This window comes from Panulirus ornatus, chromosome 9, assembly GCF_036320965.1.
Source record: "Panulirus ornatus isolate Po-2019 chromosome 9, ASM3632096v1, whole genome shotgun sequence".
NCBI lineage: Eukaryota > Metazoa > Arthropoda > Malacostraca > Decapoda > Palinuridae > Panulirus > Panulirus ornatus.
In genome coordinates, this window is record NC_092232.1 from 26844149 (window position 1) to 26862437 (window position 18289).

At 42.0% G+C, this 18289-nt stretch overlaps 1 protein-coding gene and 1 non-coding gene across 8 annotated transcripts in view; one reads left to right on the top strand and one right to left on the bottom strand.

The window, feature by feature from the left end:
• LOC139750292 (uncharacterized) overlaps positions 1-18289 on the top strand; it is a 737008-nt gene that overhangs the window by 687106 nt on the left and 31613 nt on the right. The window lies entirely within an intron of this gene.
• On the bottom strand, positions 17777-17871 carry LOC139750495 (U6atac minor spliceosomal RNA). Its single transcript, XR_011713184.1, has one exon. It is a non-coding gene; the product is annotated as a U6atac minor spliceosomal RNA (small nuclear RNA).

An 18289-nucleotide genomic window follows, 5' to 3' on the forward strand; every position in this document is an offset into this window, starting at 1 on the left:
TATTCACTGTATGTATGGACCATGGTGAAATGCCTTGACTGTGTTGTTGACTGGTTGGTAAGGATATTCACTGTATGTATGGATAATGGTGAAATGCCTGAGGATTGGCGCAATGCATGCATAGTGCCATTGTACAAAGGCAAAGGGGATGAAGGTGATTATTCAAATTACAGAGGTATAAGTTTGTTGAGTATTCCTGGGAAATTATATGGGAGGGTATTAATTGAGAGGGTAAAGGCATGTACAGAGCATCAGATTGGAGAAGAGAAGTATGGTTTCAGAAGTGGTAGAGGATGTGTAGATCATGTGTTTGCTTTGAAGAAGGTATGTGAGAAATACTTAGAAAAACGGATGGATTTGTATGTAGCATTTATGGAACTAGAGAAGGCATACGATAGAGTTGATAGAGATGCTCTGTGGAAGGTATAAAGAGTATATGTTGTGGGAGGTAAGTTGCTAGAAGCAGTGAAAAGTCTAAATCAAGGATGTAAGTCATGTGTACGAGTAGGAAGAGATGAAAGGGACTGGTTCCCAGTGAATGTCAGTTTGCGGTAAGGGTACATGATGTCTCCATGGTTCTTTAATTTGTTTATGGATGGGGTTGTTAGGGAGGTGAATGCAGGAGTTTTGGAGAGAGGGGCAAGTATGCAGTCTGTTGTGGATGAGAGAGCTTGGGAGGTGAGTCAGTTGTTGTTTGCTGATTATATAGCTTTGGTGGCTGATTTGGGTGAGAAACTGCACACGCTGGTGACTGAGTTTGGTAAAGTATGTGAAAGGAGAAAGTTGATGGTAAGTGTGAATAAGAGCAAGGTTATTATGTTCAGTAAGGTTGAGGGGCAAGTTAATTGGGAGGTAAATTTGAATGGAGAAAAACTGGAGGAAGTGAAGTGTTTTAGATATGTGGGAGTGGATTTAGCAGCAGATGGAACCATGGAAGCAGAAGTGAGTCATACGGTGTGGGAGGGGGTGAAGTTTCTGGGAGCATTGAAGAATGTGAGGAAGGTGAGAACGTTATCTCGGAGAGCAAAAATGTGTATGTTTGAAGGAATAGTGGTTCAACAATGTTATATGGTTGCGAGGCTTGGGCCTATAGATAGGGTTGTGTGGAGGAGAGTAGATGTGTTGGAAATAAGATGTTTGAGGACAATATGTGGTGTAAGGTGGTTTGGTCGAGTAAGAAATGAAAGGGTAAGAGAATTGTGTGGTAATGAAAAGAGAGTGGTTGAGAGAGCAGAAGAGGATGTATTGAAATGGTTTGGTCACATGGAGAGAATGAGTGATGAAAGATTGACAAAGAGGATATATGTGTCAGAGGTGGAGGGAACGAGGAGAAGTGGGAGACCAGATTGGAGGTGGAAGGATGGAGCAATAAGGATTTTGAGCAGTTGGGGCCTGAACATACAGTAGGCGTGCAAGGTATTGAGTGAATTGGAATGATGTGGTATACCGTGGTTGACATGTTGTCATTGGATTGAACCAGGGCTTGTGATGGGTCTAGAGTAAACCATGGAAAGTTTTGTAGGGCGTGGATGTGAAAAGGGAGCTGTGGTTTCACATGACAGATAGAGACTGAGTTTGAGCGTATGTAGCTTATGTTGTCTTTTCCTAGCGCTACCTCACGTATGTGCGGGGGAGGGGGGTGCAGTTTCATGTGTGGCGAGGTGGCGACAGGAAAGGATGAAGGCAGCAAATATGTATATGTCCATGTTTATGTATGTATATGTATATGTCTGTGAAATGTATAGGTATGTATATGTGTATGTGTGTGCATTTATGTGTATGCATATGTATGTAGGAGGGGGTTAGGCCATTCTTTCATCTGTTTCCTTGCGCTACCTTTGCTAACATGGGAGACAACAACTCAGTATTATAATAATAATAATGATAATATAAATTGTTATTATTTTTTCTTATTATACTTTATCACCATCTCCCACGTGAGTGAGGTAGTGCAAGGAAACAGATGAAGGAATGGCCCAGCCCACCCACATACGCATGTATACACATAAACGCCCACACACACACACACACGTACATACCTATACATTTCAACATATACATACATATATATACACAGAAATTACATATATACATATGTACATATTCACACTTGCTGCCCTCGTCCATTCCTGTTGCCACCCCACCACACATGAAACAGCATCCCCCCACCCCATGCATGCAAGGTAGCGCTAGTTAAAAGCAAAAAAGGCCACTTTTGCTCACATTTAGTGTCTAGCTGTCACGTATATTGCACTGAAACCACAGCCCCCTTTCCACATCCAGGCCCCACAAAACTTTCCATGGTTTACCCCAGACACTTTACATGCCCTAGCTCAATCCATTGACAGCATGTCCACTCCGGTATACCACATTGTTCCAATTCACTCTATTCCTTTTTATTCTCTTTTTATTACCACACATCTCTCTTACCCTTTCATTACTTACTCGATCAAACCACTTCACACCAAATATTTTCCACAAACATTTTATTTCTAACATATCCATCGTCCTCCGCACAACCCTATCTATAGACCATGCCTCACAACCATATAACATTGTTGGAAAACTATTCCTTCAAACGTACCCATTTTTGCTCTCCGAGATAACATTCTCGCCTTCCACACATTCTTCAATGCTCTCAGCCTTCACCCCCTCCCCCACCCTGTGACTCACTCCTGCTTCCATGGTTCCAACCGCTGTTAAATCCACTTTCAGATATCTAAAACTTCACTTCCTCCAGTTTTTCTCCATTCAGACTTACCTCTCAATTAACTTGTCCCTCAACCTGACTTAACCTAATAGTCTTGCATTTCCTCTCAGCTTTCTTCTTTCACACACTTAACCAAACTCAGTCACCAACTTTTGCAGTTTCTCACCCAAATCAGCCACCAGCACTGTATCATCAGCAAACAACAACTGACTTACTTCCCAAGCCCTCACATCCACAACAGACTGCATACTTACCCCTCGCTCCAAAACTCTTGCATTCACCTTCCCAACCACCCCATCCATAAACAGACGACCATGGAGACATTGCACACCCTTGCCGCAAACCGATATTCACTGGGAACCAGTCACTTTCCTCTCGTCCTACTCCTACACATGCCTCACATCCTTGGTAAAAACTTTTCACTGCTTCTGGCAGTTTACCTTCCGCACCATATACTCTTAATACCTTCCACAAAGCATCTCTGTCAGCCTTATCGTATGCCCTCTCCAGATCCGTTAATGCCACATACAAATCCATCTGTTTTTTTAAGTATTTCTCACATATATTCTTCAAAGCAAACACCTGATCCACACATCCTCTGCCACTTCTGAAACCACACTGCTCTTCCCCAATCTGATGCCTTTACCCTCTTAAATAATACCTTCCCATATAATTTCCTACGAATACTAAATAAACTTATACCTCTGTAATTTGAATACTCGCCTTTATCCCCTTTGCCTTTGTACAGTAGCACTATGCATACATTCCACCAATCCTCAGGCACTTCACCATGAACCATACATACATTGAATATCCTTACCAACCAATCAACCATACAGTCACCCCCGTCTTAATAAATTTCACTGTAACACCATCCAAACCCACTGCCTTGCCAGCTTTCATCTTCCACAAAGTTTTCACTACCTCTTTGTTTACCAAACCATTCTCCCTGACCTTCTCACTTCACACACACCCTCGACCATAGGCTATATATGCCACTCTATCATCAAACATATTCAACAGATCTTCAAAATACTCACTCCATCTCATTCTCACTTCACCACTACTTGTTATTAACTCCCCATATATATATATGGTGTTTGCTTTGAAGAATGTTTGTGAGAAATACTTAGAAAAGCAAATGGATTTGTATGTAGCATTTATGGATCTGGAGAGGGCATATGATAGAGTTGATAGAGATGCTCTTTGGAAGGTATTAAGAATATATGGTGTGGGAGACAAGTTGTTAGAAGCAGTGAAAGGTTTTTATCGAGGATGTAAGGCATGTGTAAGTGTAGGAAGAGAGGAAAGAGATTGGTTCTCAGTGAATGTAGCTTTGCGGCAGGGGTGTGTGATGTCTCCATGGTTGTTTAATTTGTTTATGGATGGGGTTGTTAGGGAAGTGAATGCAAGAGTTTTGGAAAGAGGGGCAAGTATAAAGTCTGTTGTGGATGAAAGAGCTTGGGAAGTGAGTCACTTGTTCGCTGATGATACAGTGCTGGTGGCTGATTCATGTGAGAAACTGCAGAAGGTGGTGACTGAGTTTGGTAAAGTGTGTGAAGGAAGAAAGCTGGGAGTAAATGTGAATAAGAGCAAGGATATTAGGTACAGTAGGGTTGAGGGACAAGTCAACAGGGAGGTACGTTTGAATGGAGAAAAACTGGAGGAAGTGAAGTGTTTTAGATATCTGGGAGTGGATTTGGCAGCGGATGGAACCATGGAAAGTGAGTGAGGAAAGATTGACCAAGAGGATATATGTGTCGGAGGTGGAGGGAACGAGGAGAAGTGGGAGACCAAATTGGAGGTGGAAAGATGGAGTGAAAAAGATTTTGTGTGATCGGGGCCTGAACATGCAGGAGGGTGAAAGGAGGGCAAGGAATAGAGTGAATTGGATCAATGTGGTATACCGGAGTTGACGTGCTGTCAGTGGATTGAATCAGGGCATGTGAAGCGTCTGGGGTAAACCATGGAAAGTTATGTGGGGCCTGGATGTGGAAAGGGAGCTGTGGTTTCGGGCATTATTGCATGACAGCTAGAGACTGAGTGTGAACAAATGGGGCCTTTGTTGTCTTTTCCTAGTGCTACCTCGCACACATGAGGGGGGAGGGGCATGGTATTCCATGTGTGGCGAGGTGGCGATGGGAATGAATTGGGGCAGACAGTGTAAATTGTGTGCGTGGGTATATATGTATGTGTCTGTGTGTGTATATATATGTGTACATTGAGATGTATAGGTATGTATATTTGCGTGTGTGGGCATGTGTGTGTGTGTACATTGTGTATGGGGGTGGGTTGGGCCATTTCTTTCGTCTGTTTCCTTGCGCTACCTTGCAAACGCGGGAGACAGCGACAAAGCAAAATAAAAAAAATAAAAAATAATATATATATATATATATATATATATATATATATATATATATATATATATATATATATATATATTCTATTTATTTTTCATTTTGCTTTGTCGCTGTCTCCCGCATTTGCGAGGCAGCACAAGGAAACAGACGAAAGAATGACCCAGCCCACCCACATACACATTTATATACATACACGTCCACACATGCAAATATACATACCTATACATCTCAATGTATACTTATATATACACACACAGACATATGCATATATACACATGTACATAGTTCATACTGTCTGCCTTTATTCATTACCATCACCATCCCGCCACACATGGAATAACAACCCCCTCCCCTCTCATGTGCGCGAAGTGTTGCTAGGAAATGACAACAAAGGCCTTATTCGTTCACACTCAGTCTCTAGCTGTCATGCAATAATGCACCGAAACCACAACTCCCTTTCCACATCCAGGCCCCACAGAACTTTACATGGTTTACCCCAGAGGCTTCACATGCCCTGGTTCAATCCATTTACAGCACGTCGACCCCGGTATACCACAGTGTTCCAACTCACTCTATTCCTTGCACGCCTTTCACCCTCCTGCATGTTCAGGCCCCGATCACTCAAAATCTTTTTCACTCCATCCTTCCACCTCCAATTAGGTCTCCTACTTCGCGTTCCCTCCATCTCTGACACATATATCCTCTTGGTCAATCTTTCCTCACTCATTCTCTCCATGTGACCAAACCATTTCAAAACACCCTCTTCTGCTCTCTCAACCACACTCTTTTTATTACCGCACATCTCTCTTACCCTATTATTACTTACTCGAGTAAACCACCTCACACCACATATTGTCCTCAAACATCTCATTTCCAGTACATCCACCCTCCTCCGCACAACTTTATCCATAGCCCACGCCTCGCACCCATATAACATTGTTAGAACCACTATTCCTTCAAACATACCGAGATAAGCATTTCCGAGATAATGTTCTCGACTTCCACACATTCTTCAAAGTTCTCAGAACTTTCGCCCCCTCCCCCTTCCTATGATTCACTTCCGCTTCCATGGTTCCATCCACTGCCAGATCCACTCCCAGATATCTAAAACACTTTACTTCCTCCAGTTTTTCTCCATTCAAACTTACCTCCCAATTGACTTGACCCTCAACCCTACTGTACCTAATAACATTGCTCTTATTCACATTGACTCTTAACTTTCTTCTTTCACACACTTTACCAAACTCAGTCACCAGCTTCTGCAGTTTCTCACATGAATCAGCCACCAGTGCTGTATCATCAGTGAACAACAACTGACTCACTTCCCAAGCTCTCTCATCCACAACAGACTTCATACTTGCCCCTCTTTCCAAAACTCTTGCATTCACCTCCCTAACAACCCCATCCATAAACAAATTAAACAACCATGGAGACATCACACACCCCTGCCGCAAACCTACATTCACTGAGAACCAATCACTTTCCTCTCTTCCTACACGTACACATGCCTTACATCCTCGATAAAAACTTTTCACTGCTTCTAACAACTTGCCTCCCACACCATATATTCTTAATACCTTCCACAGAGCATCTCTATCAACTCTATCATATGCCTTCTCCAGATCCATAAATGCTACATACAGATCCATTTGCTTTTCTAAGTATTTCTCACATACATTCTTCAAAGCAAACACCTGATCCACACATCCTCTACCGCTTCTGAAACCACACTGCTCTTCCCCAATCTGATGCTCTGTACATGCCTTCACCCTCTCAATCAATACCCTCCCATATAATTTACCAGGAATACTCAACAAACTTATACCTCTGTAATTTGAGCACTCACTCTTATCCCCTTTGCCTTTGTACAATGGCACTATGCACGCATTCTGCCAGTCCTCAGGCACCTCACCATGTGTCATACATACATTAAATAACCTTACCAACCAGTCAACAATACAGTCACCCCCTTTTTTAATAAATTCCACTGCAATACCATCCAAACCTGCTGCCTTGCCGGCTTTCATCTTCTGCAAAACTTTTACTACCTCTTCTCTGTTTATCAAATCATTTTCCCTAACCCTCTCACTTTGCACACCACCTCGACCAAAACACCCTATATCTGCCACTCTATCATCAAACACATTCAACAAACCTTCAAAATACTCACTCCATCTCCTTCTCACATCACCACTACTTGTTATCACCTCCCCATTTGCGCCCTTCACTGAAGTTCCCATTTGCTCCCTTGTCTTATGCACTTTATTTACCTCCTTCCAGAACATCTTTTGGGAGCAGCTGAATGAGTGTGTTAGTGGTTTTGATGCACGAGACTGGGTTATAGTGATGGGTGATTTGAATGCAAAGGTGAGTAATGTGGCAGTTGAGGGAATAATTGGTATACATAGGTGTTCAGTGTTGTAAATGGAAATGGTGAAGAGCTTGTAGATTTATGTGCTGAAAAAGGACTGGTGATTGGGAATACCTGGTTTAAAAAGCGAGATATACATAAGTATACGTATGTAAGTAGGAGAGATGGCCAGAGAGCGTTATTGGATTACGTGTTAATTGACAGGCGCGCAAAAGAGAGAATTTTGGATGTTAATGTGCTGAGAGGTGCAACTGTAGGGATGTCTGATCATTATCTTGTGGAGGCTAAGGTGAAGATTTATATGGGTTTTCAGAAAAGAAGAGTGAATGTTGGGGTGAAGAGGGTGGTGAGAATAAGTGAGCTTGGGAAGGAGACTTGTGTGAGGAAGTACCTGGAGAGACTGAGTACAGAATGGAAAAAGGTGAGAACAATGGAAGTAAGGGGAGTGGGGGAGGAATGGGATGTATTTAGGGAATCAGTGATGGATTGCGCAAGAGATACTTGTGGCATGAGAAGAGTGGGAGGTGGGTTGATTACAAAGGGTAGTGAGTGGTGGGATGAAGAAGTAAGATTATTAGTGAAAGAGAAGAAAGAGGCATTTGGATGATTTTTGCAGGGAAAAAATGCAATTGAGTGGGAGATGTGTAAAAGAAAGAGACAGGAGGTCAAGAGAAAGTTGCAAGAGGTGAAAAAGAGGGCAAATGAGAGTTGGGGTGAGAGAGTATCATTAAATTTTAGGGAGAATAAAAAAGATATATATATATATATATATATATATATATATATATATATATATATATATATATATATATATATATATATATAATACCTTGGGATAGGGGAGAAAGAATACTTCCCATGTATTCCTTGCGTGTCGTGGAAGGCGACTAAAAGGGGAGGGAGCGGGAGGCTAGAAATACTCCCCTCTTGTTTTTTTAATTTTCCAAAAGAAGGAACAGAGAAGGGGGCCAGGTGAGGACATTCTCACAAAGACCCAGTCCTTTGTTCTTAATGCTACCTCGCTAATGCGGGAAATGGCGAATAGTATGAAAGAAAGAATATATATAAGGCATGTGTACGTGTAGGAAGAGAGGAAAGTGATTAGTTCTCAGTGAATGTAGGTTTGCGGCAGAGGTGTGTGATGTCTCCATGGTTGTTTAATTTGTTTATGGATGGGGTTGTTAGGGAGGTAAATGCAAGAGTTTTGGAAAGAGAGGCAAGTATGAAGTCTGTTGGGGATGAGAGAGCTTGGGAAGTGAGTCAGTTGTTGTTCGCTGATGATACAGCGCTGGTGGCTAATTCACGTGAGAAACTGCAGAAGCTGGTGACTGAGTTTGGTAAAGTGTGTGAAAGAAGAAAGTTAAGAGTAAATGTGAATAAGAGCAAGGTTATTAGGTACAGTAGGGTTGAGGGTCAAGTCAATTGGGAGGTAAGTTTGAATGGAGCAAAACTGGAGGAAGTAAAGTGTTTTAGATATCTGGGAGTGGATCTGGCAGCGGATGGAACCATGGAAGCGGAAGTGGATCATAGGGTGGGGGAGGGGGCGAAAATCCTGGGAGCCTTGAAGAATGTGTGGAAGTCGAGAACATTATCTCGGAAAGCAAAAATGGGTATGTTTGAAGGAATAGTGGTTCCAACAATGTTGTATGGTTGCGAGGCTTGGGCTATGGATAGAGTTGTGCGCAGGAGGATGGATGTGCTGGAAATGAGATGTTTGAGGACAATGTGTGGTGTGAGGTGGTTTGATCGAGTAAGTAACGTAAGGGTAAGAGAGATGTGTGGAAATAAAAAGAGCATGGTGGAGAGAGCAGAAGAGGGTGTTTTGAAATGGTTTGGGCACATGGAGAGAATGAGTGAGGAAAGATTGACCAAGAGGATATATGTGTCGGAGGTGGAGGGAACGAGGAGAAGTGGGAGACCAAATTGGAGGTGGAAAGATGGAGTGAAAAAGATTTTGTGTGATCGGGGTCTGAACATGCAGGAGGGTGAAAGGAGGGCAAGGAATAGAGTGAATTAGATCGATGTGGTATACCGGGGTTGACGTGCTATCAGTGGATTAAATCAGGGCATGTGAAGCATCTGGGGTAAACCATGGAAAGCTGTGTAGGTATGTATATTTGCGTGTGTGGACGTATGTATATACATGTGTATGGGGGGGGGTTGGGCCATTTCTTTCGTCTGTTTCCTTGCGCTACCTCGCAAACGCGGGAGACAGCGACAAAGTATAAAAAAAAAAAAAAATATATATATACATATATATATTTCATTATTTATTTATTTTGCTTTGTTGCTGTCTTCCGCGTTAGCTAGGTAGTGCAAGGAAACAGACGAAAGAATGGCCCAAGCCTCGCAACCATACAACATTGTTGGAACCACTATTCCTTCAAACATACCCATTTTTGGTTTCCGAGATAATGTTCTCGACTTCCACACATTCTTCAAGGCCCCCAGAATTTTCGCCCCCTCCCCCACCCTATGATCCACTTCCGCTTCCATGGTTCCATCCGCTGCCAGATCCACTCCCAGATATCTAAAACACTTCACTTCCTCCAATTTTTCTCCATTCAAACTCACCTCCCAATTGACTTGACCCTCAACCCTACTGTACCTAATAACCTTGCTCTTATTCACATTTACTCTTAACTTTCTCCTTCCACACACTTTACCAAACTCAGTCACCAGCTTCTGCAGTTTCTCACATGAATCAGCCACCAGCGCTGTATCATCAGCGAACAGCAACTGACTCACTTCCCAAGCTCTCTCATCCCCAACAGACTTCATACTTGCCCCTCTTTCCAAAACTCTTGCATTTACCTCCCTAACAACCCCATCCATAAACAAATTAAACAACCATGGAGACATCACACACCCCTGCCACAAACCTACATTCACTGAGAACCAATCACTTTCCTCTCTTCCTACACATACACATGCCTTACATCCTCGATAAAAACTTTTCACTGCTTCTAACAACTTGCCTCCCACACCATATATTCTTAATACCTTCCACAGAGCATCTCTATCAACTCTATCATATGCCTTCTCCAGATCCATAAATGCTACATACAAATCCATTTGCTTTTCTAAGTATTTCTCACATACATTCTTCAAAGCAAACACCTGATCCACACATCCTCTACCACTTCTGAAACCACACTGCTCTTCCCCAATCTGATGCTCTGTACATGCCTTCACCCTCTCAATCAATACCCTCCCATATACTTTACCAGGAATACTCAACAAACTTATACCTCTGTAATTTGAGCACTCACTCTTATCCCCTTTGCCTTTGTACAATGGCACTATGCACGCATTCCGCCAATCCTCAGGCACCTCACCATGAGTCATACATACATTAAATAACCTTACCAACCAGTCAATAATACAGTCACCCCCTTTTTTAATAAATTCCACTGCAATACCATCCAAACCTGCTGCCTTGCCGACTTTCATCTTCCGCAAAGCTTTCACTACCTCTTCTCTGTTTACCAAATCATTTTCCCTAACCCTCTCACTTTGCACACCACCTCGACCAAAACACCCTATATCTGCCACTCTATCATCAAACACATTCAACAAACCTTCAAAATACTCACTCCATCTCCTTCTCACATCACCACTACTTGTTATCACCTCCCCATTTGCGCCCTTCACTGAAGTTCCCATTTGCTCCCTTGTCTTACGCACTTTATTTACCTCCTTCCAGAACATCTTTTTATTCTCCCTAAAATTTAATGATACTCTCTCACCCCAACTCTCACTTGCCCTTTTTTTCACCTCTTGCACCTTTCTCTTGACCTCCTGTCTCTTTCTTTTATACATCTCCCACTCAATTGCATTTTTTCCCTGCAAGAATCGTCCAAATGCCTCTCTCTTCTCTTTCACTAATACTCTTACTTCTTCATCCCACCACTCACTACCCTTTCTAATCAACCCACCTCCCACTCTTCTCATGCCACAAGCATCTTTTGCGCAATCCATCACTGATTCCCTAAATACATCCCATTCCTCCCCCACTCCCCTTACTTCCATTGTTCTCACCTTTTTCCATTCTGTACTCAGTCTCTCCTGGTACTTCCTCACACAGGTCTCCTTCCCAAGCTCACTTACCCTCTTCACCCCAACATTCTCTCTTCTTTTCTGAAAACCCATACAAAATCTTCACCTTAGCCTCCACAAGATAATGATCAGATATCCCTCCAGTTGCACCTCTCAGCACATTAACATCCAAAAGTCTCTCTTTCGCACGCCTGTCAATTAACACGTAATCCAATAACGCTCTCTGGCCATCTCTCCTACTTACATAAGTATACTTATGTATATCTCGCTTTTTAAACCAGGTATTCCCAATCATCAGTCCTTTTTCAGCACATAAATCTACAAGCTCTTCACCATTTCCATTTACAACACTGAACACCCCATGTATACCAATTATTCCCTCAACTGCCACATTACTCACCTTTGCATTCAAATCACCCATCACTATAACCCGGTCTCGTGCATCAAAACCACTAACACACTCATTCAGCTGCTCCCAAAACACTTGCCTCTCATGATCTTTCTTCTCATGCCCGGGTGCATATGCACCAATAATCACCCACCTCTCTCCATCAACTTTCACTTTTACCCATATTAATCGAGAATTTACTTTCTTACATTCTATCACATACTCCCACAACTCCTGTTTCAGGAGTATTGCTACTCCTTCCCTTGCTCTTGTCCTCTCACTAACCCCTGACTTTACTCCCCAGACATTCCCAAACCACTCTTCCCCTTTACCCTTGAGCTTCGTTTCACTCAGAGCCAAAACATCCAGGTTCCTTTCCTCAAACATACTACCTATCTCTCCTTTTTTCACATCTTGGTTACATCCACACACATTTAGGCACCCCACTCTGAGCCTTCGAGGAGGATGAGCACTCCCCGCGTGACTCCTTCTTCTGTTTCCCATTTTAGAAAGTCAATACAAGGAGGGGAGGATTTCTGGCCCCCCGCTCCCGTCCCCTCTAGTCGCTTTCTACGACACGCGAGGAATACGTGGGAAGTATTCTTTCACCCCTATCCCCAGGGATAATATACATATATATATACATATACACATACACACACATACACCTACATACGCACATATACACACACACACACACACACACATACATATATATACATATGAAAAATGTAAGAAACAATTTAGAAAACTGAAACTTCTAGCTTGAAATGAATGAAAAAATGAAAACACATAATGGTTCAACCTCTGGCTATGGAAAAAGGAAATGTATAATTTATTTACACAAATGTCAATAGCAGTTCTCATCAATTTAACCACTGTATCAATAAGCTTCAATGTCTAAGCTACATTTTTCTCCAATTTCACTATTTTCTTGTCAAAACACCATGTATAAAACTATCACTATATATATATATATATATATATATATATATATATATATATATATATATATATATATATATACATATATATCTTTTTCTTTCAAACTATTCGCCATTTCCCGCATTAGCAAGGTAGCATTAAGAACAGAGGACTGGGCCTTTGAGGGAATATCCTCACCTGGCCCCCTTCTCTGTTCCTTCTTTTGGAAAATTAAAAAAAAAACGAGAGGGGAGGATTTCCAGCCCCACGCTCCCTCCCCTTTTAGTTGCCTTCTACGACACGCAGGGAATACTTGGGAAGTATTCTTTCTCCCCTATCCCCTATTTATTATCCCTGGGGATAGGGGAGAAAGAATACTTCCCACGTATTCCCTGCGTGTCGTAGAAGGCGACTAAAAGGGAAGGGAGTGTGGGGCTGGAAATCCTCCCCTCTCGTTTTTTTTTTAATTTTCCAAAAGAAGGAACAGAGAAGAGGGCCAGGAGAGGATATTCCCTCAAAGGCCCAATCCTCTGTTCTGAACACTACCTCGCTATCGCGGGAAATGGCGAATAGTATGAAAAATATATATATTTTTTTTCATTTTGCTTTGTCGCTGTCTCCCGCGTTTGCGAGGTAGCGCAAGGAAACAGACGGAAGAAATACCCAAACCCACCCCCATACACAATGTATACACACACACACGTCCACACACGCAAATATACATACCTATACATCTCAATGTACACATATATATACATACACATACATATATACCCATGCACACAATTCACACTGTCTGCCCATATTCACTCCCATCGCCACCTCGCCACACACGGAATACCATCCCCCTCCCCCCTCATGTGTGCGAGGTAGCACTAGGAAAAGACAACAAAGGCCCCATTCGTTCACACTCAGTCTCTAGCTGCCACACAATAATGCCCAAAACCACAGCTCCCTTTCCACATCCAGGCCCCACACAACTTTCCATGGTTTACCCCAGACGCTTCACATGCCCTGATTCAATCCACTGACAGCACGTCAATCCCGGTATACCACATCGATCCAATTCACTCTATTCCTTGCCCTCCTTTCACCCTCCTGCATGTTCAGGCCCCGATCACACAAAATCTTTTTCACTCCATCTTTCCACCTCCAGTTTGGTCTCCCACTTCTCCTCGTTCCCTCCAACACATATATCCTCTTGGGCAATCTTTCCTCACTCATTCTCTCCATGTGCCCAAACCATTTCAAAACACCCTCTTCTGCTCTCTCAACCACGCTCTTTTTATTTCCACACATCTCTCTTACCCTTACATTACTTACTCGATTAAACCACCTCACACCACACATTGTCCTCAAACATCTCATTTCCAGCACATCCACCCTCCTGCGCACAACTCTATCCATAGCCCACGCCTCGCAACCATACAACATTGTTGGAACCACTATTCCTTCAAACATACCCATTTTTGCTTTCCGAGATAATGTTCTCGACTTCCACACATTCTTCAAGGCTCCCAGGATTTTTGCCCCCTCCCCCACCCTATGATCCACTTCCGCTTCAATGGTTCCATCCGCTGCCAAATCCACTCCCAGACACTTTACTTCCTCAAGTTTTTCTCCATTCAAACTAACCTCCCAATTGACTTGACCCTCAACCCTACTGTACCTAATAACCTTGCTCTTATTCACATTTACTCTTAACTTTCTTCTTTCACAAACTTTACCAAACTCAGTCACCAGCTTCTGCAGTTTCTCACATGAATCAGCCTTCAGCGCTGTATCATCAGCGAACAACAACTGACTCACTTCCCAAGCTCTCTCATCCACAACAGACTTCATACTTGCCCCTCTTTCCAAAACTCTTGCATTCACCTCCCTAACAACCACATCCATAAACAAATTAAACAACCATGGAGACATCACACACCCCTGCCGCAAACCTACATTCACTGAGAACCAATCACTTTCCTCTCTTCCTACACGTACACATGCCTTACATCCTCGATAAAAACTTTCCACTGCTTCTAACAACTTGCCTCCCACACCATATATTCTTAATACCTTCCACAGAGCATCTCTGTCAACTCTATCATATGCCTTCTCTAGATCCATAAATGCTACATACAAATCCATTTGCTTTTCTAAGTATTTCTCACATATATTCCTCAAAGCAAACACCTGATCCACACATCCTCTACCACTTCTGAAACCACACTGCTCTTCCCCAATCTGATGCTCTGTACATGCCTTCACCCTCTCAATCAATACCCTCCCATATAATTTACCAGGAATACTCAACAAACTTATACCTCTGTAATTTGAGCACTCACTCTTATCCCCTTTGCCTTTGTACAATGGCACTATGCATGCATTCTGCCAATCCTCAGGCACCTCACCATGAGTCATACATTAAATAACCTTACCAACCAGTCAACAATACAGTCACCCCCTTTTTTAATAAATTCCACTGCAGTACCATCCAAACCTGCTGCCTTTCTGGCTTTCATCTTCTGCAAAGCTTTTACTACATCTTCTCTGTTTACCAAATCATTCTCCCTAACCCTCTCACTTTGCACACCACCTCGACCAAAACACCCTATATCTGCCAATGTATCATCAAACACATTCAACAAACCTTCAAAATACTCACTCCATCTCCTTCTCACATCACCACTACTTGTTATCACCTCCCCATTTGCGCCCTTCACTGAAGTTCCCATTTGCTCCCTTGTCTTACGCACTTTATTTACCTCCTTCTAGAACATCTTTTTATTCTCCCTAAAGTTTGATGATACTCTCTCACCCCAACTCTCATTTGCCCTCTTTTTCACATCTTGCACCTTTCTCTTGACCTCCTGTCTCTTTCTTTTATACATCTCCCACTCAATTGCATTTTTTCCCTGCAAAAATCGTCCAAATGCCTCTCTCTTCTCTTTCACTAATAATCTTACTTCATCCCACCACTCACTACCCTTTCTAATCAACCCACCTCCCACTCTTCTCATGCCACAAGCATCTTTTGTGCAATCCATCACTGATTCCCTAAATACATCCCATTCCTCCCCCACTCCCCTTACTTCCATTGTTCTCACCTTTTTCCATTCTGTACTCAGTCTCTCCTGGTACTTCCTCACACAAGTCTCCTTCCCAAGCTCACTTACTCTCACCACCCTCTTCACCCCAACATTCACTCTTCTTTTCTGAAAACCCATACAAATCTTCACCTTAGCCTCCACAAGATAATGATCAGACATCCCTCCAGTTGCACCTCTCAGCACATTAACATCCAAGTCTCTCTTTCGCACGCCTGTTAATTAACATGTAATCCTATAACGCTCTCTGGCCATCTCTCCTACTTACATACGTATACTTATGTATATCTCGCTTTTTAAACTAGGTATTCCCAAGTATATATATATATATATATATATATATATATATATATATATATATATATATATATATATATATATATATTTTTTTTTTTTTCTTTTTTTTTTTCATACTATTCGCCGTTTCCCGCGACAGCGAGGTAGCGATATATATATATATATATATATATATATATATATATATATATATATATATATATATATATATATATATATATATAGGGTGTTTTGGTCGAGCTGGTGTACAAAGTGAGAGGGTCAGGGAGAATGGTTTGGTGGGTTTGGATGGTATTGTAGTTGAATTTACTAAAACTTTGGGTGAATGTGTTGTTGATTTGTTGGTAAGGATATTCAGTGTATGTATGCACCATAGTGAAGTGCCTGAGGATTGGCAGAATCCATGTGTAGTGCCATTGTACAAAGGCAAAGGGAATAAAGGTGAGTATTCAAACTACAGAGGTATAAGTTTGTTGAGTATTCCTGGGAAATTATATGGGAGGGTATTGATTGAAAGGGTCAAGGAATGTACAGAGCATCAGCTTGGGGAGGAGCAGTGTGGTTTCAGAAGTGGTAGAGGATGGGTGGATCAGGCGTTTGCTTTGAAGAATGTATGTGAGAAATACTTAGAAAATCAAATGGATTTGTATGTAGCATTTATGGATCTGGAGAATGCATATGATAGGGTTGATAGAGATGTTTTGTGGAAGGTTTTAAGAGTATATAGTGTGGGAGGTAAGTTGCTAGAAGCAGTGAAATGTTTCTAACAAGGATGTAAGGCATGTGTACGAGTAGGTGGAGAGGAGAGTGATTGGTTCCTAGTGAATGTCGGTCATGTTTATGGATGGGGTGGTTAGGTAGGTAAAAGCAAGAGTTTTGGAGAGGGGTGAGTATGTAGTCTGTTGGGGTTGAGAGGGCCTGGTAAGTGAGTCTGTTGCTCGCTGATGATACAGCTTTAGTGGCTAATTCGTGTGAGAAATTGCAGAAGTTGGTGACTGAGTTTGGAAAAGTGTGTGAAAGGAGAAAGTTGACAGTAAGTGTGAATAAGAGCAAGGTTATTAGGTTCAGTAGGGTTGAGGGACAAGTTAATTGGGATGTAAGTTTGAATGGATAAAAATTGGAGCAAGTGAAGTGTTTTAGATATCTGGGAGTGGACCTAGCAGCAGATGGAACCATGGAAGTGTAAGTGAGTCACAGGGTGTGGAAGGGGCAAAGGTTCTGGGAGAGATGAAGAATGTGTGGAAGGAGAGAATGTTTTCTCTGAGAGCAAAAATGGGTATGTTTAAAGAAAACAGACTAAGAATGGTCCATCCATTCATATATATATATATATATATATTTTTTTTCGTACTATTCGCCATTTCCCGCGTTAGCGAGGTGGCGTTAAGAACAGAGGAGTGGACCTTTGAGGGAATATCCTCACCTGGCCCCCTTCTCTGTTCCTTCTTTTGGAAAAAAAAAACAAAAAAACACGAGAGGGAAGGATTTCCAGACCCCCACTCCCTTCCCTTTTAGTCGCCTACGACACGAAGGGAATACATGGGAAGTATTCTTTCTCCCCTATCCCCAGGGATAAATACTGCCGCCGAAGCAGCTGTGCCTTGACATATGTGTGTTGTCCGTCCTTATCAAGGGGAGTGCTAACCTTCTCTCTTTCGGGCATATATATATATATATATATATATATATATATATATATATATATATATATATATGAATATATATATATATATGAATATATATATATATATATATATATATATATATATATTATATATATTATCTTTCAAACTATTCGCCATTTCCCGCATTAGCAAGGTAGCGTTAAGAACAGAGGACAGGGCTCTGAGGGAATATCCTCACCTGGCCCCCTTCTCTGTACTTCTTTTGGAAAATTAAAAAAAAACGAGGGGAGGGTTTCCAGCCCCCCGCTCCCTCCCCTTTTAGTCACCTTCTACGACACGCAGGGAATACGTGGGAAGTGTTCAGTGTTGTAAATGGAATGGGTGAAGAGCTTGTAGATTTATGTGCTGAAAAAGGATGATGATTTGGGAATACCTGGTTTAAAAGCGAGATATACATAAG